Here is a 20,252-nt window from a genome sequence, read left to right on the forward strand (position 1 = left end):
TCAACTTACAATCATCCAGAACCATCGACCCAGAACCAATTAATATTGTAACTTGAGGGACCACTGTTTTTTCGTAAAATCTACTGTGTGTGCTTGATGTATACACTTACCGTCCCTCGACTGGCTGTTTCCAGGGTGCGTATAAGTATACACTACATCTCTATGTATTTGACAATGCTTAATCTTCAAAAGAACATGGAGATCTGGAGTTGTCACCTGTTGCCTGAATCTGCTGTTGCTTAGCAGCAGCCCAAGGATATTCCTCAAGCTGCTTGGCAAACTCACAAATGATTAATTAGGGAGTCTAAAAGAAAGTGTTGTCCACGTGTTCCGGTTTCCTCCCACACTTAAAAAATAGGACCATAGCCAATGTCTACAGTATTACACAAACAATTCTAGTAACGCTTTGGGTCTATTCACATGGTGCTGTCAAATCGCGTTTTTTGCCAACATGTGAATAGACCCTTTTACTTCTCTCAGCTCCACCCTGAAACCTATGAAGAAGATGCCTACACCTGGCTCAGATATATGGAGTATTTCAGACCGTTCTTCTAGGTTAATTGGCTTTCTATGAATCTGACCCTATTGTTTGTGTGAGATCAGGTAATTACATTGTGAGGCCCAATGTGGACAGGGACTGATGTGAGTAATTGCCATCTGGATATAGTGCTGTGGAATATGTTGGCACCATGTAGGAAATAAATAACTGACATATAGAACTGTACTGCTTCAGTACTAGGGTATTATCCCCCATAATGACAGACACAGTTCTGCAGGTTTAGCCTCCCTACTGAAAAGACAATCATCACTCTGAGTGCAGGGAGCGGCATAAAAGCAGCAGCATCCTGTCCGTGCACCTTCTGCGCGAGCTGAATGGGAGGACAAAAAAGTTAAATAAAATTGGCTTATTACTTATATTTCCTGCTTCGCCGTTATATCTCCTCTGCTGTCCCACTACCTGCACCCCATCGTCCCCATTCATTTGTTTTACACCCCCTTTGTTTTTTCAAGGCCCCGGATATCCTTGTCTTATATGTTTCATATGTCCGACTCCTCTGCACCCTATTCTCCTGTTCATGTGTTCAATCCTGCTTATCCACACCAATAAATAAAATGTAAGAAGGCATGAAAAAAAGGAAAAGAACATAAAAAAATGGAAAAGTATAAATACCATAAAAAGTAAATATAAAAATACTACACAGTACAAACAAAATAATTATTGTAAAAAAAACAAAAGGAGAAAATGCTGTAAATAGATCACTCTGTGTGTAATGAATCTATATAATATGAGTTTCACTTTTTGAATTGAATTACTGAAATAAATGAACTTTTTGATGATATTCTAATTCACTGAGAAGGACTAGTAAGCAAAAGGGGAATCGAAGAACAGCCACACATGTTTTATTAGAGAACTTACAGGTGCATAATAATTTAGTTGTGTTTTTTTTTTAAAAAAAACAGCCGGTAACCGGAATACCCCTTTAAAGGCGGGTGTAAAGCAGGAAGAATAGGCTCTCTGACTGGGGGACACAGGATGCCGAGAAAAAATGAGAAAAAGGTTTTAGTAAGCTGTCAGGGAGAAGCTGTCAGACAGAGACGTCTGATGTATAGTGAGGGTCGGACAGGCAAGGGCTTCATAAGCTGTTATATCGTTTTGTTTGCAACCTTTTTTGAGGACAAAGTCATTTTTGGGCTTTAGAATAACACAAAATTGTTGAATTTTTTATCTTGGCGTTTTTGAACTTAAAAGTCTTTGTACACATTTAGTATATGCACTGGGAGATACTTAACATATGTATGTTAAAGAGGCTCTGTCAGCACATTATAAGTGCCCTATCTCCTACATAAGGAGATGGGCGCTATAATGTAGGTGACAGCAGTGCTTTTTATTTAAAAAAAACGATCTATTTTCACCACTTTATTAGCGATTTTAGATTTATGCTAATGAGTTTCTTAATGGACAACTGGGCGTGTTTTACTATTGACCAAGTGGGCGTTGTACAGGGGAGTGTATGACGCTGACCAATCAGCCTCATGCACTCCTCTCCATTCATTTACTCAGCGCATAGGGATCCTTTTAGATCACTATGTGCTGTCTTATACTAACACATTAACAATACTGAAGTGTTTAGACAGTGAATAGACATTCCACGGGATGTCTATTCACAATCTCTGCACTTCGTTACTCTGTCTGTGGTAGTTACAGCAGAGGAAGCGTAATCTCGCGAGATTACGCGGTAAATGACTGGTTACAGCGAGATTACGCTTTGCTCTGCTGTAACTACCACAAAAACCGTAACGAAGTGCCGGGATTGTGAATAGACATCCTGTGGAATGTCTATTCACTGTCTAAACACTTCAGTATTGTTAATGTGTTAGTATAAGACAGCACATACTGATCTAAAAGGATCCCTATGCTCTGTGTAAATGAATGGAGAGGAGTGCATGACTCTGATTGGTCAGACACACGCGCACAGGAAAAGTCTTAAAGGGGTCGTCCAGGAAAACATGGCGCCGCACCTGTCCTCAGGTCGTGTGTGGTATTACAGCTCTGTCCTATTCACTTACTGCAATACCAGACACAACCTGAGGACAGGTGCAGCGCTGTGTCTCCAATCCGGACACTCCTTCTGTCCTGAGATGACCCGACGGGGGAGGCGGGTGTCAGAGCCACCCACCGCCATCACTCCAGACAGAACCACACAACTACGGCATGAGGGCCGGCCTTGTCCTGAGTGCACTGTCTCTTGTTATGGACAGATTTATAGTCGCATGAACCCCATCTGCATCAGAACCGCTAACCTAGGTCCGATCACATGACAGAGGGGGTCACCAAAAACCCTGTGCACCCTCAGCCCGTCCATCCAACCGTTTCCTGGTTATATCTGCTTCTGGGAAAGCTGGGTGACCACCATTACCCCTCCTACTGGAGTGTGTTTGGGGATGTGACTAACAAACCTCTCACACTCCAGTAGGAGTGGTAATGGTGGTCACCCAGCTTTCCCAGACCCCTCAACGGTAAATCTCTCTAGTTGTGCTGAGACTGTTGGGGGATGTGATTAATGAACCTCTCAGTCTCAGCACAACTAGAGAGATTTATCGTTCAGGGGTCTGGGAAAGCTGGGTACCACACTAACAGCGGGCATATTGTTTATCACCCAGCTTTCCCAGGACAGTTACATCATGTGTCCTTTATACAGAGTCCTGCACGGCTATAGGGGGCCCCGTCGGGGGTGGGGGGCGTCGGGGCGGGCCATCGGGGGTCACAAGAGCGGCGGTCTGTGAGAGAAGAGGGACAGACAGAGACACACACCTTACCTGCAGTGCAGACGGTCTTCATGATGGTGCCTGCTATCTCCCTGCAAACAGCTGCTCTGCTGTGTGACTCTGACCCGCGTCTGCGCAGTACAGAACCAGAGAGCAGAAGCAATGGAACGGCTCCCGTTCATTGACTCCTATGCACTGTAGCTGCCGTATTCCATCTCTGTATGTGTTGTTAATCGACACATACAGAGATGAAAAAAAAAATGGCAGCCCCCATAGAGAAGTAAAAGAAATAAAAAAAATAAAAAGTACAACACAAAAACACAAATAAATAAAAAAAAATTAATGACCTGCTAAAATCAATATTATATATATATATATATATATATATATATATAAAAAAAATTTGCGACACCTTGCCTAGGTCATCCTGCAAGAACGGTCGCCTCTGATAAGGTCAATGTTCATGATTACAGCACAGAGCCGTGTGCAGGAGGCTGTACGGGTGGCACAAGGAGTCCCTGCAGGCTTATGTGGTGCTCCATGGATCGCTGTATGTCGTGATACGTCATCTAATCTTGCATGCCACGATTTCTTTCTCAGATTCGGACGGAATCTGCATGCCTCTGTTGGAATGCAGAGAGGTACAATAAGACCCTATAGTAAGACCCTATACGGTTCTATGGGTGCTCTATTATAACTGTACAATGCTGTATAGAGCCATATTATGGCCATGTGTATGGCATCTGTATGGCAGCGCAGGGAGCTGCTGCAGCTCCCCCTTACACAGACAAGTTAAAACCATAAGGGCTTATTCAGACGAATGTGATATACATCCGTGCAACGCGCGTGATTTTCACGCGCCTCGCACCAGCCTATGTTAGTCAATGGGGCCGTTCAGACAGTCCGTGATTTTCACGCAGCGTGTGTCCGCTGCGTAAAACTCACGACATGTCCTATATTTGTGCGTTTTTTGCACATCACGCACCCATTGAAGTCAATGGGTGCATGAAAATCCCGCGCAGCACACGGAAGCACTTCCGTGTGACGCACGTGATTCGCGCAACAGCAGTAAAAAGTATGAATGAAAACAGAAAAGCACCACATGCTTTTCTGTTTACAAACATACAAACAGAGTGTCATAATGATGGCGGCTGCGCGAAAATCACGCAGCTGCGCATCATATGCTGATGACACACGGAGCTGTTAAGTACCTTTTGCGCGTGCAAAACGCACACGCTCGTGTGAATCCGGCCTTAGGGTGCAGTCCCACGTGGCATATTTGCCTCGTATTTCCGCATGGTAAAAATAGAAAAATTTACAATGTAATGCAATGGGAAAAATATTCTGTAACACATATTTTTTTGCTGCAGAAATACGAGGCAAATACGCCACGTGTGACTGCACCCGTGACACAAGATGACTTCGGAAAACAAATAAATAGAAAACGCATACAAATCGCCAACTTTTTTTTTATTTTTTATGGAAAATGCTCTTTAATTCTGCTTAATTTCTGACTGCATGAAATAGAAATGCGATCATTCCACGGTATTCACTCATTCAATATGTTCATGTACTCTGTGATTTATTGAATGGATCACTCACACAAGTAAATGTACAATAACGCTGTACCCTGAAGACCGTGTTGCACTATGGTACGAGAACTGTACATGTTACTAGTACTGTACTATCGGTGATAACGGATGAAACACAAGAATGCTTAGGAAATATAAATCTCATTGATCAACTCTTTCAAGATACAGAAACACTATTATATATGTGATTTAACCTTTGATCCGTATATAAAGCAAAGTCGATCTTATGGTATAAATTATTATCAGGTATCAATGACCAGAAAGATTGGTATAGTGTTTTCTGGTTAATAACCAGCTAAGATTTTAATCCAGTAAATCATTATTCATTTCATGCTTCTGTCATTGCAAATCACCAAGGATCCCTTCCCAACAGCCTATTTTAAATGCATTTTATGGCATATTAACGATAAACATCCATGAAATATGTTAAGTGCAATTGTCTGTAATGCTTCTGCCGCATTGATAGTGTCTTATCTAATAAAAGAGTCATTATGTGATTGGGTCTATTCCTTGAAGACCGTTTCATATGACAGCTCTCCATACTTATAGAATACATAATGTAACCTCACTATCACAGATGCAAAGTGCTGGCCTAGTTCTCTCCTTCCCTGACCCTGTGCTGTTTTGTCCAGCAGAATGGATTCATCATGACAGCTTGTGGTAGGGTTGTGGCAGGGTTGTAATATATTCATGAATAGCACAGCGAGGGCCTCTTGTCCGTCCGTGTATGTTCGTTTTTCTCTGTTAATTGCTAAAAGCGTTCAGTTTTTAGACTTACAGTAGAGTTGTCCGCCTGTCGACATTTTCATGTGCTGGTCGTAATGCTTGTCAGCGGTGTCCATGGCGTACAGGTTACACAGACGTCAAGCACAGTCCTTTCAGGACGTTATTGTTCATAGAGAGCCTCTGAAAAAACTGGGCAGGTTGGCAACCCACACAGCTTCAAGGATGATGAAAACATATACCAGAGCATTTAGCTGGGAAATCGCAGTTGTAAAGAAATATACAAATTTCTTTCTAAGGGCCTGTTCACGTAAGCGTTGGCTTTCCGTTCCGGGGTTCCGTCGGAGTTTTCCGTCGGGTGAACCCCGCATAGGGAAAGTCAAACTGAAACCACAGCTTCTGTTTACGTCACCATTGATATCAATGGTGACGGAAACATTGCTACTGGTTTCCGTTCGTCACCATTCCGGCAGGTTTCCGTTTTAACACCGGAATCAATAGCAGAGTCGAATGCGCTATTAATTCCGTCGGAAAAACGGAAACCTGCTGGAATGGTGACGAACGGAAACCAGTAGCAATGTTTCCGTCACCATTGATATCAGTGGTGACGGAAACGGAAGCTGTGGTTTCAGTTTGACTTTCCGTTGCGGGGTTCACCCGACGGAAACCTCAGACGGAACCCCGGAACGGAAAGCCAACGCTGATGTGAACAGGCCCTTAGGGTGCGTTCACATATATCAGTTGTATCAATCAGCATCAGTTTTTTTGTCTCTCAAGTGATTACAACTGATGCAAAAATGTATCAGTTGCCATCAGGCTTTTTCACGATTTTTACTACAAAACCGTTAGTTGTCATCAGTTTTTGCCATCCGTTTTTAACATCAGTTTTTACCACAATGGTCCACCAAAAAGGCAGTCTAGGCTCTGAAAATGTGCCAATTTTATAAGAGTGGTGCATAGTTTGTGATAGATTGGATACATGATAGATTAGATACTTGTGTACCATGTCAGGGCTCTCCTTCTCTGCTCCAGCCTCAGCGCTACACTGAAGTATGACACACACGTTGTAATGTCACGTGTGTCATATTCAGCGCAGAGCCGGCGCCGAGAGAGAGAGAGCCCAGAAGGCAGCTGCTGTCCACTGACCTCAGATCAAATCTTCGAAGACGCCAAACACTAGCCATAACTTCAGGGAGTAGATACTTTTTGGCGCCTTTACAGCTACCCAATACCACCCTGCATCTCCTACCCACCCCACACCACGCAGGGATTCACACCACAGGGTTTGGGTGTCGGCTGTTAAAAACAGCCATCTAGGTCCTTTTTTTCTAATTCATAGTTTTTTATTGGTTTTGATACAAACACTTACAAAAACATACGGAGAAAATGTGTCCCCATAATAAAAAGAACATGACAAATAGGGCGCACCCCAAACAGAAGGATAAACATGACAACCCATGAAGATCACACACTGCAATAGCCATCTGGGAATCATAACGGTAAAGAGTATTGCTGAAGAAGTGGTAAGAAAAACAAAACAGGGTTCGATAAGTCATCTTCCTATACATCCTAAAACGCAATGGCCATAGCATGTGAGCACAATCACAAGAAGCAAATAACCCCTCAGAATAGACACAAGAAAGAAAGAAAGAAAGAAAGAAAGAAAGAAAGAAAGGGAAAAATAGAATAGGAGACAAACAAGGCAGGGAAGAGACCAGGGAAGTTCATGGTGAGCCTGGACTCCAGCTCCGGATAATCATGGGTACATAAAAGTAAGAAAAGGCAGCTATGCACTTAATAAATACCTGAGTGGGGCGAGCAAACCAGCAATCCCCTCCACACTCACATGTAGTCCCCTCAGAGACTAAATCTCGTGGAGAAGAATGGGCATTGGGCCTCAGGCCACTACAGTGCGGTAGGTGGGAGAGAAGAGAAACTGAAGCCATGGAGACCACGTATCTGTATATCGTGCAGAGGCAGCCGGGGATTGGGCCAGGAGGTCTTCCATACGTTGTATGAAACCATTCATCCAACAGTGGAAGAGTTGCCGTTTTCCACTTGCGGGGAATAACCGATTTAGCAGCCTGAAGGAGGTGCCTAATTAGGGAGCGTTTGTAAATGGGTAGTGGCATAGGGAACATAAATAAAAGGGCGAACTTCGTGAGAACTAGGGACTTAGACCCCCGAGACCTCCAGTATGATTTTAAGAATCGCCTCCCAAAAATTCCGTAGGGAGGGGCAATTCCACCAAATATGAGACATGGATTCCCCCCGCCGCCCCACAGCGCCAAGATGTGTCAGGTACAGACGGGTACCATTTATGTAGAGCAGAAGGGACCAGGTACCACCTAGAGATAATTTTGTAGCTGGTTTCCTGGGCTCGTCTAGGTCCGTTTTTGATGGCCGTTTTGTATCCGTTCTGTGTTTTCCGTTTTTGACAAATTTTTTAAAACAGATGAATTTCATGTGTAGATAATGAAACAGTGCCCTCTGTAGATAATATCGCAGTGCCCTCTGTATATAGTGTCACACACCCCCTGTAAATAATGCCACGGTTCCCTCTGTAGATATTGCCACACCCCCTGTAGATAATACCGCAGTGCCCTCTCTAGGTAGTGCCACACACCCCTGTATATAGTGCCTGTAGATAGCGCCACACAGCGCCCCCTGTAGATGGCGCCACACATCGCCCCATGTAGATTGTGCCATATAGCGCCCCATGTAGATTGTGCCACATAGTGCCCCCGTGTAGTGCCACCCCCACTATATATACCCCCCTTCCACTGTAGATAGCGCCACTGAAGGTCCCTCTAGCAAAGGGATCCCCGGCCAGAGCATGCGGATGCTGTGGCCGGGGATTCCCTCTCGGAGGACCCCCTGACGCCACTGTCCATATATGGACAGTGATGTCAGGGATTACTCCCTGAATGGAATCCCCGGCCACAGCATCGCCGACGGGGATTCCGCTCAATCAGTAGCCACTGACGTCACTGTCCATATATGGACAGTGATGGCAAGGGCTTCCCCGAGCACAGCGCTTAAAGTAGCGCTGTGCCCGGAGAATTATCAGCGAGCAGAGGAGCTCCCTCTACTCCGCTCTGAACTTATTCTAAAGCAGGGACCTGATCGTTCCCTGCTTCAGTATTAAGTTCAACTGTGTCTGCGTTCCGAGGACGCAAACACAGCTGAATCCGGGACGGGTGGGAGGGTAGTTGTCTGCAGTTGGCAATGTTATGACCGGGGATTCCGCTCCTAGCTCACATCCACCTTCCTGCCAGGTTCTGCCAAAAGGTGGATGCGGCAGCACCCGGCGTTCATCCGGCCACAATTAAAATCGATAGGATACGGCGCCAGGAACCAAAATGCTACAGGTAGCGTTTTTGGATCCGGCTCCCTGGGGGTCCGGCGCCGTACGGCGCCACAATTGTTGTCCCCTGTGCCAGAACAGATCCCATAGAAAGCTATGGGATCCGTTCTAGCATCAGTTTGCCTCCCGATTTTTCTTCAACATGCTGGAGGTAAACAGCCGGACATATGTGAATTGCCCCTTAGTTATATTTATATTTTTTAGTACTTTTTTTTATATATTTAGAAGTCATTATCATTATCAAAAGCATCTCCTAATCGGTCGTTAAGGAACTAGAACTATAATACTCTGAGATTTCCTCTTTATTGTTATTCGGATTTTAATCTTTTTTTTTTTTTTTTAACAGTGTGTGAACGCAGCCTCAGGCCTCATGCACACAACCATACAGAGGGTGAGTTTAGATGTCACAATTTTTTTTGGTGGATTTTCAGCCATGATTACACACGATAATGTAGGATACAATACATTTGGATGGGGTTTTGAAAGCCCAATCCACATGTACCCGAAATAATCCGCACAGAACTCGGCACGATTTTCAAATTCACAGCGTGTTAATTCTGTTCCGAAAATGCCGCAGACTTTCACAGCAGAATTCAACCTCTGCATTTTCAAAGGCACTTACCCTGAGGCATAAATCATGCAGTATTTTCATACAACTATATACTTATACAGGCTCCACAAATAAAAAAAAAATGCAGCATGCTGTATCAAATTTAGTATATGGTCTCTGTTCCTCTGGGGGGATACAGTGCAATATATGATACATAATACTGTACCATACAGACCACCGGGGCCGTATTTAGAGTTTGTGCTGCCCTTTTACTTAATTTTGGACATGCATTTTTGTGGTGCCATTTTTTATTTAGTGTCATTTTGTACATGCGTATTTTCCACGCATTTTTGAAGTCCTATAGAGAAGACTATGGAAAAAAACGCCAGAAAAAAATGCAGTACCTAGAGCCTTCTGAGTTTTGCATTCTCTTATTTTACTATAGACTTTAAAGAAACATGCGTCACAGCATTTTTTTTATTTTTTATTTTTTTTTGTGGGGGGGACTTTGGCGGAAAATGCCACTGGAAACGTGAGTAAACATTGTTTGTAAATCAAGCCTTCGCTTTTAGGAAATCCAGAATCCTTGTACTGCCAATAATAGGCAGTAATATCGACAGACCACTTCAGTTTTTAGAGGTAATTGAGTCACTGGATGCTGGGGCAAATTGCAGTCCAGAAGGCGCCAGTGGATAAACTGTAATTCACACAACCAAGGGTGAGTTGTAACCCACCTGGCACATGATAAATTATAATCTCCAGGGCACTAGGATAAACTGAAATCCACCAAGCTAAATTGCAATCCACAGGGCATAAGGATAAATTGTTATTCAGAAGACACAAGGGAATTTGGAATCCACAAGGTACAAGGATAAATTGTAATCCATCAGATACTAGGTATAATCCACTGTGCATAAAGATTAATCCACTATAGTTATCTTCAGTGTTTGCTAGTCCTGTGACAGCCCCTCATGATTGTCCACCGCCAGTACTCTCTCCATCTGAGTGATGTCAGATCCACCTTCCCTGGAAGTGGCCACTGCATCTCATTTTCTCTGGCCGGTCAATACACTTGTTCTTTGCAAAAGGTCCAAAGCTAGTCTATTGCAGCCTCCTGCCTTGGCCTGTTAGCAAAGGGTTTTGTATTTCTTATTTTTAAATCCCTATTAAACATTAGGTTTTATAGGGGACCTGTCACTAGATCATATAAGTTGAACCGATTACCTGACCTGAATAGGGCTGTCTCCCTGATTCCAGTGATGTTTTTTTTTTCCCCCTAGACCCCCATCTCCTGTTCCAGAGATATGGCCCACTGTTGCATTGGCTCCCTATATGCTAATTTGTTGTAGTTAGCAAACGGGGTGGAGCCTAGCTTCCCTGCATCTGATGCTGATCAATCAGCGGGAGGCAGTTTGAGGGTAGTTCACGCCCTGTTGACTAACTACAGCAAATTAGCATAAAGGGAGCCAACAAAACTGTGGGTCATTTCTGTGGAATCATGGGAGACAGCGCTATTCATGTCAGTTTAATTTATATGGCCTAGTGACAGGTCCTCTTTAAAGAGGCTCTGTCACTAGTTTATTAATGCCCTATCTCCTAACTAATCTAATAGGCGCTATGATGCTGATAACTACAGTGTCATCTTTTTTTTTTTAAAAAACGTTTATTATGTGCAAAAGTTATGAGCATTTTTCAAAATTTGCTAATTTGGCTAGACTTGCCAAATGGAAGGTAACTATTTATTTTCACTCTGGGCGTTTTCTGTATAACTGTCCACTCAACGTCATGCAGTTCTCCTTTTCCCAGCCCAGCAACCCTGTGTGATCATATAGTATACAGCTTCCATTCCTGACTGTGTATTCAACTGGTGATTCCTCCGGTTGTTTCATATCTAGAACTGCGATCCTGGAGCCATATGAAAGATTAGAATCTCATCTTTCATATGCCACCACTGTTCTAGGTGGTCCACAGTCAGAGATATGGCTATTTGAAGTGATCCCCCTTCCCTCCAGCCTCAGGAGAATCACTGATGTTAACACCCACTTGTCTAGAATAGCCTCATTTACATATTTAGGAGAAAGCTCATAACTTTTAAAATAATAAACGTTTTGGGGCACAATTTTCACTAGCAATATCAGTGTGATAATGGCTATTATATTAGCTAGGAGATTGGGCATTACTAAACTAGTGACAGAGCCTCTTTAAGTATTTAGATGATTCAGTGCATCTAGTTATGTGTGAAGGGTCTGATATGTAACTTCTACTTTACAATGTTTTTTCTGTGTATTTTTTTATTTAAAAAAAAAACCCTATAAAAAAAAAAAGAGTTTCACTTTAAGTGTAATGCGATATAATACATAGTGTACATTCAGTGTATAGTTCTTGGATGCAGTTCCTTTATAGCCGTAAGGGCCCATTTATATTGAGAAACATAAGATTATGGTAATTTCCCGTCACACATATGCCAGTTCATTAGACGATGAGGAACTCGCATCAAACTTGTCAATTAGACTTGCACAATGTTGGGCACATACATAAAGTAGCAAATTAGTTCTTCAACTGCTGATATATATTCAGGTATTTCCAAATTCATTTAAGGTTAATGACCCCGCCCAAGGATTTTCTATACCTTACACCCTTTCCATAGTAAATCAACACTAGTTTGTAATTTGCCCGTAGACATCTTCACACATTGACTAACATCTCCATTTTAAAGATTGTTTTCTAATTAAAGTAAGGACTCACTTTAATTTACATTTATCACTGTGTTCAAGTGAATGCAGCTGAACTGCAATACCAGATACATCCCATGGACAAGAGTGCTACTGCTTTTGGGGAAAAAAGCAGATCATTTTCCTGGACAACCCCTTTAAGTGTTTATATTGTACGAAGCAGGTCATTTATTGGGAGCCCCTCAACTAACGTGAAGCCCTCCTCCACCTCATACTGGAGGACATTTAGTTAGACTGTCACACTGCCCCAAGGTATGTCAGTCAGAATTTACAGTGGAGTTAACGTCATATCGCCAACAAGGCGCACACCTGATTGAGAATATGGTGTAAACTAATGAAGAATGGCAGGTTGTACCGAATATAGTTCATTCCAATGGGTATCTGCATAGTTATATATGATATTCAGACAGCTCAATCCCTTTGTATCCGTTTTAAAATGCATCTAGTATTCTTTATTTTTTAGAAAAAAATTAGCTGCTTCTGATAGACCAACCCTCCTCCACTTCATAATACAAAGGAAAAAGGAACAGCAGTGTGTGACGTCACAGAATTTTTTTCAAACTTTGGTTCTGCCCTGGTGATGCCCATATTTACACGTTTCTAATGAGCAATAACTAGATTCTGACATGGTCTAAGCCTAGAGACCACAATGAAATGCAATATTGCTACCGTATATGCTAAGTTATCATATAGCCCTTTCTTTATTGTTCCCTTTGTTTAGAATTCCTCTAAATGAAAAAAAAAAAGTTTTAACAAGGTCAACCTTTGTTTAATTGTAAATGATTTACATTTAACCAGAGGCAAATCAAAGTCCGCAGAGAGGCATCCCTGCCAATGAATTCTCAAAGGGAAGAGTAAGGGAAAACTTCCCAGACTTCACGCGTGGCAACTAGCCTAGTACCCCTGATCAATTATGTCATGATATGATTTTACGGTTTTAGTGATTGACACCGCCTATAATGAAAGCTTAACTTCTTACGTTATCCCAGTGATTCCAGCAGGTAGCATAGCAATGGACATATTTTGGTCAGAATTGTATATGGAAAATAAATACATAAAAGTTGTTTTTTTGTTATTGACGAACCATTATGTCTGATCCCTGCAGCAACACGAGAGAGAAAACAAAACATTGCAGAGTGCCCACTGAAATGACTTAATAGTTTTTAATGGACACTTGTGGGCCATCAGAGTAGAGAGCCTCGTTGGATAATTCTAGCTAATACAGGGGTTTCCCAATAGGGCTCTGGCTCTATTTATTCTAACAGAGAGAAAAAGAAAAGAGAGAGAGACCCGCACCTAAGGGTATGTGCACACGATAACTGGCTTTTACGTCTGAAATGACAGACTGTTTTCAGGAGAAAACAGCTCCGTCGTTTCAGACGTAAATGCTCCTCGCATTTTGCGAGGCGTCATTGACGGCCGTATATTTGAGCTGTTCTTCATTAAATTCAATGAAAAACGGCTCAAATTACGTTCAAAGAAGCGTCCTGCACTTCTTTGACGAGGCAGTCATTTTACGCGTCGTCGTTTGACAGCTGTCAAACGACGACGCGTAAATTACAGGTCGTCGGCACAGTACGTCGGCAAACCCATTCAAATGAATGGGCAGATGTTTGACGACGTATTGTAGCCGTATTTTCAAGCGTAAATCGAGGCATAATACGCCTAGTTTACGCCTGAAAATAGGTCGTGTGAACCCAGCCTAATAGTTCAGTATTTGGAAAAAGAGGTGCCCAATGCACTTACAAGATCCCAAATGGAACAAGGCTCCTCAGATAGAAAGATCACCCCAGTTCCTCGTTCTCCCTTAGAATAAGAAAGGCAGATCTTTGGGGTGGGTAATCTCTTTATCTGAGGAGCCTTGTTTTGTTTGGGATCTTGTAAGTGCATTTGGCATCTTATTCATTTCCAAATCAGATAAAATATTGCACTATTAAGCACGGGTCTTTCCCTTTTACATATCGTCACTCTTGACAGCACCATTGGAGAGATTGCCACTTGACCCTAATAGGAACAGGAAACAGAGAGGTTTAAAAGACTCTCTATCTGCTATCTTCCCTAGTGTTTTCCTGTTTTCTCTTGGATCAAGGTGCAAATATTTGTTATTCTCAACTTTTGGTAGGGAACATGTGACTGGCAGCAGGGTCTCTGGACGTCTAGCCAAGTGGCGGGAATTGAAGGCTTCCCTTCCCTCAGTTTGCCACACCAGGTCTTTGCATGGCAGAGCTACCTAGCCTTGGCTGTACTTCTGCACTTCAGTGGGGGTTAATTGCAGCACAGCCCAGTGGTTTGTATCACCAAGTGTTTCATCCAGGTTCCCACATGGCGATTTTTTCCGGCTCCACATTCAAGCTGCATTTCTTGGAAGACTATGTGACTGGAACCGTGCATCTGCATGTAGGGTCAAGTGTTTTTACTTTTTCCGGTGCTCCTGTGACATCATCTATGGCCGCAGTCAGTGTCCTGCAACCAGATTGGGCCACAATGAAGTATGTGAAATCCGGTAGCAGGGAGGAGCCGGATCGAAGAACGATGTTGTGAGAGGTCCAGTTGGCGCCAAAATTCAAACGTCTTATAAAAGGTAGGAGATCTCCATCTGTCAGTGAGGTATGCTGGATGCCTACTGTGGAAAATTAGTCTGTGCCACGTAATGTGGAGCAATCTTCTAACTCCAGCCGAGTGACTATCTGTCCTCATTATGGGTGTTTTTTGCCTTTTCAATTATGCTTTAGTGCAGTTACCTTATTTAGATTACATCTAATCCTAAGATTACATCTAATCCTAAGGGGGACAAGGAAGCAGTCCAGAAATCTAAATACCGCAGAAGGAAAGTGCCATTTGTGCAAAAATGTTGCCTGAAGCCCATAAGAAACCGTTATGCAAGCCTTCTATATCAAGGTGGTCCAGGATGAACAACCGACAAGCAGTGAAGAGCTTAGAGAAGTTATTAGACAAGATAGTAATTCCCTGCCTGGGTCTAGCTCTCGTCCAACTGTTAAAGGACCTTTCATACTCTGATTCTGAATCAGACTTTGTTTTTCCCAAGCAGAATTCCTGGAGGAGGGGGAAAAAAATTCTCCTACCCCGGTTTCTGGGGAAGACGAAAAATATATTTTCCCTCAGAAGATATTGATTTGCTTCTTCATTCTGTAATAAGCACAATGAATATTGAGGAACCAGTCAAACATAGATCTATCAGAACCAGATGTTTGGGTGTTTAAGACCAAGAAAATGCAGAGTGCGTTATAACAACGACCTTAACCCCTTAGCGACATGTGACGCCACAGTGGGAGTATGGAGCGGGCTCATGGATGGAGTCCTCTCCATAGTCAGCGGTAGTCAGATGTAACAAACTCGCTGCAACAGCCAGGATCAATCTGCCATCTTCCTGGTCCTATTAAACCCAGTGGTGGGGCTTAATAGGAACCGGTTAGGCTCTGTTCACATCTGCGTTGAGCTCCCGTTCTGACGTTCCGTCAGAACGGGACCCTGAACAGACACAAACGGAAAACCAGAGGTTTCCATCACCATTGATTTCAATGGTGACTGATCCGGTGCCCATGGTTTCCGTTTGTCTCTGTTGTGCAACGGATCCGTCATTTTGCCGGAAGCAATAGCGTAGTTGACTTCCGTTTGTTTCAGTTTGTGTCTGTTCAGGGTCCCGTTCTGTCGGAAAGCTCAGACGGAACGTCAGAATGGGAGCCCAACGAACATGTGAACAGAGCCTTAAAAGTACCATACACTGAAATGCATAAGTATTGCAGTATATTGTACCAGAAAATTATTGCTTGTTCAAGTCCCCTAGGGGGATTAAAAAAATTTTTTTTTGAATATACAAAAAAATATTAAAAAGGATAAAAAACGGAAATACTATTTTTTTGGTCACATGAACTCCAAAATAAAAGGAATTTAATGTAATCAAAAAGTTGTATGTACCCCAAAATGGTAACAATAGAAACTACAGCTCGCCTTGCAAAAAACAAGCCTTACAGCGCTCAGTCGACAGAAAAAGTTATCTGCGCATAGATTTATGCCAGTTTTTTTTTGTGTAAATGATAGTAGATTTATTGGTCAGTGGGGACCCACCCCTTTTGCTAAGCCCTGCCCACTTGTTTTAAAAGTGTGAGAGTCGGCGATCAGACTTTGCAAGAAGAGTCTCAGGGCAAAAAACACTGACAGGGAGATCTATCTATTAATACAAGCTTTGAGAGGTAGGTCCTTTTTAAGGAAGATCTGTGTTTGGCCCAGCTCTGGATAACATACTTGAAAAAGGTGAAGATTAAAATAAAGGGTTTCCTGAGGAAATCTACAAAACCAAGAAAGAATTTTAACATTGTGGAGAATGCAGAGGGAAGGGAAAATATGGAGTTAACCCAAAGTAAGTAGGAGAAGAGACTCTCTTCTCAACCTAAAACAGTCATCTAAAAACCAATGACGCCATAATGGTGCACTCACACATTGCGTACTTGCTTTGTATTTCTGCAGCATAAACATATGCTGCAAAAATCTTTACACTGTATGCCTATGGGAAAAATATTTAGCAACACAAGAACTAGGCATACATTGTGTTTTTTTACGCTGCAGAAATGCATGGCAATAACGCTACGTGTAACTGCACCCTAGAAGAGAGAGCAAGACTGCAACAGTTTATACACAAGTGGAAAGAAATCACTCTCAGTCCTTGGATCACCCAAATCTTGTTACATAATAGAATTTTCATCCAGATTCCTCCCTACTCTTCTACCTTCTCCCTTATTACAAAACAGAATGGAAGAAAGTGTTGCCAAGCTATTAGATCTTAGAGTAATCGTCCCAGTTCCCAAAAATTAGGGCACTATTCTCAATTATTTCTAGTGAAAAAGCCAAATAGATCCTTCCATATTCTTATAAAACTAAAATATCTAAACCGGTTTATCACCTACAAAAAGTTTAGAATGGAAACTGTAAAGACCATGATTCCTCTGATACAGGAGAATGCCGTCATGGCTTATTACAATCTACTCTAGCCAGATGCTTCACCAGATGTTTGTCACCCTTCCATTTGGGATATCGTCAGCGCCCAGAATCTTTACGAAAGTGATGGTAGAATTGGTCGCTTTCTTAAGGCTTCAGAAAATTACCATAGTCTCTTACCTGGGAGGCTTCCTGATTACAGCCATTTCACTGCAGTTACTTCTCTCACACATCCAACAGACAATTCTTCCCTCAACCCTAAGAAAGTCTCTAAACTGGGGGGAAAACCACAGGAACCTACACAGAGGCGTTACGTGGCAGCTGGAACCTCCCATCTCTCACGACAGATGCAAGTGCATGGGTTTGGGGCGCCCAGGTAAAAGAAAATCTTCTGCAGAGTCAATGGTCATCCAAAATAAGTACTCGCTTATCCAATTACAGGTTACTTCAAGCAGGGCACCACTCGAAGATATTTTTGGACAATTCCACTACAGTAGCATTCCTGAAACATAAAGGGGACACCAGTCACAGGTTGCTGCAGGGTCTGTCACATCAGATATTTTGCTGGGCGGAAAACAACATCCTCCCTCTCACAGCAATTAATCTCAAAGGCAGCAACAATGTAATAGCCAACTTTCTAATTTGATCACCCTTTTTGGAGAATGGCCTTTAAACCATCAAATATTCTTGTCATTAGCCAACAGATGGGGCTCACCGGAGATCGATCTTTTTACGACAAGAGTATACAGGAAGGCGGACTGTTTCTTTTCTCTGAACCCCAGAGACAATACAATGTCATTCGTTGCCTTGTCTCAGACCTGGAACTTCAGCCTTCCTTCCCTCTACTTCCTTTAATTCCAAAGGTACCAGAGAAAATTCAGGGTAATATTCATTGGTCCTTATTAACCAAAGAGATGCTGGTTTAGCCTTTTAAAAGTACCATTGTTCTTCCCCCAGAGAGATCTTCATCTTCAAGGCCCAGTGAAATTCCCAAGTCTGAAAAATCTCTATTTAACAGTTTAAGTAAAAAGGTATTATCCTCTTGGGTTATTACTACCTTACAATACAGTCACAAGAAGGTCATTTGCTCTATTTATAAAGACATTTAGGAAAAAGTATCTTCTCGGAGTGATCAGTCACAACCAGATCCTTTCAATTTTAACATTCCTCAGGTATTCTATTTTCTACAATTAGGTTTTGTTAGGAAATGCCTGTTCCCTTAACCCCTTAAGGACGCAGCCTAGTTTGGGCCTTAAGGCTCAGAGCCCATTTTTCAAATCTGACATATTTCAATTTATGTGGTAATAACGTCGGAATGCTTAAACCTATCCAAGCGATTCCGAGATTGTTTTCTCGTGACACTTTGGGCTTCATGTTCGTGGTAAAATTTGGTCGATATATTCAGTCTTTATTTGAGAAAAATTGCAAAATTTAGAGAAAATTTAGAAAAAATAGCATTTTTCAGAATTTAAATGCATCTGCTTGAAAAACAGACGGTTATACCACCCAAAATAGTTACTAGTTCACATTTCCCATATGTCTACTTTAGATTGGCATCGTTTTTTGAACATTATTTTATTTTTCTTGGACGTTACAAGGCTTAGAACATAAACAGCAATTTCTCATATTTTTAAGAAAATTTCAAAAGCCTTTTTTTTAAGGTACCTGTTCAGTTCTGAAGTGGCTTTGAGGGGCCTATGTATTAGAAACCCCCATAAAGCACCCCATTTTAAAAACTAGACCCCTCAAAGTATTCAAAACAGCATTTAGAAAGTTTTTTAACCCTTCAGGCATTTCACAGGAATTAAAGCACAGTGGAGGTGAAATTTGCAAATTTCGTTTTTCTTTCTGAATTTCAATTTTATTCTATTTTTTTTCTGTAACAAAGAAGGTTTTACCAGAGAAACACAACTAAATATGTATTGTCCAGATTCTTCAGTTTTTAGAAATGTCCCACATGTGGCTCTAGTGCGCTCGTGGACTAAAACACAAGCCCCAGAAGCAAAGAAGCACCTAGTGCATTTTGGTGGTGCTTTTTTATTAGCATATATTTTAGGCAGCATGCCAGGTTTGGAGAGGTGTTGAGGTGCCAAAACAGTAGGAATCCCCCAAAACTGACCCCATTTTGGAAACTGCACCCCTCAAGGAATTAATTTATGGTTATTGTTACAATTTTGACCCTGTAGTTTTTTCACAGCGCGTATTTGAATTGGGCTGTAAAATTAAAAGAATGACAATTTTTCCAATAAGATGTCATTTTTGATCAGAATTTCTTATTTTCACAGGGAACAAAATGCCCCATTTTGTTGCCCAATTTGTCCTGAGTGCGGCAATACCCCATTTGTGGTGATAAACTGCTGTTTGGGCCCATGGGAGGCCTCAGAAGGAAAGGAGCGCTATGTGTTCTTAGGAGTCCAGATTTTGCTGGATTGGTTTTCGGGTTCCATGTCGCATTTGCAGAGCCTCAGAGGTATCAAAGCAATGGAAACCCACCAAAAGTGACCCCATTTTGGAAACAAAACCCCTCAAGGAATTTATTTATGGGTGTTGTGACCATTTAGACCCCACAGTTTTTTCACAGAACTTATTTGAATTGGGCTGTGAATTTAAAAAAAAAAACTTTTTTCCAATAAGATGTAGTTTTGGCTCAAAATGTCTTATTTTCACAACGAATAAAATACCCCATTTTGTTGCCAAATTTGTCCTGAGTGCGGCAATACCCTATTTGTGGCCATAAACTGCCGTTTGGGCCCATGGGAGGTATTAGAAGGAAAGGAGCGCTATGTGTTCTTTGGAGCCCAGATTTTGCTGGATTGGTTTTCGGGTGCCATGTCGCATTTGCAGAGCCCCAAAGGTATCAAAGCAATGGAAACCCACCAGAAGTGACCCCATTTTGGAAACTACACCCCTCAAGGAATTCATTTATGGGTGTTGTGACCATTTAGACTCCACAGTTTTTTCACAGAATTTATTTGAATTGGGCTGTGAATTCAAAAAAATGTAATTTTTTCCAATAAGAGGTAGTTTTGGCTCAAAATTTCTTATTTTCACAAGGAATAAAATACCCC

General features: G+C 42.1%; 1 protein-coding gene across 3 annotated transcripts in view; it reads left to right on the forward strand.

The window, feature by feature from the left end:
• Positions 1-20,252, forward strand: part of SCMH1 (Scm polycomb group protein homolog 1) — a 251,226-nt gene that overhangs the window by 6,058 nt on the left and 224,916 nt on the right. For 2 of the 3 annotated variants that reach the window (XM_075853392.1, XM_075853393.1), the window contains exon 2: positions 9,296-9,340. The exons of the other annotated variant lie outside the window; for it this stretch is intronic. The gene's annotated coding sequence lies outside the window, so the exon portion shown is untranslated. The remainder of the gene's footprint in view (positions 1-9,295; positions 9,341-20,252) is intronic. 3 annotated transcript variants of the gene reach the window in all.

The sequence above is a fragment of the Rhinoderma darwinii genome, chromosome 2, assembly GCF_050947455.1.
Source record: "Rhinoderma darwinii isolate aRhiDar2 chromosome 2, aRhiDar2.hap1, whole genome shotgun sequence".
Taxonomy (NCBI): domain Eukaryota; kingdom Metazoa; phylum Chordata; class Amphibia; order Anura; family Rhinodermatidae; genus Rhinoderma; species Rhinoderma darwinii.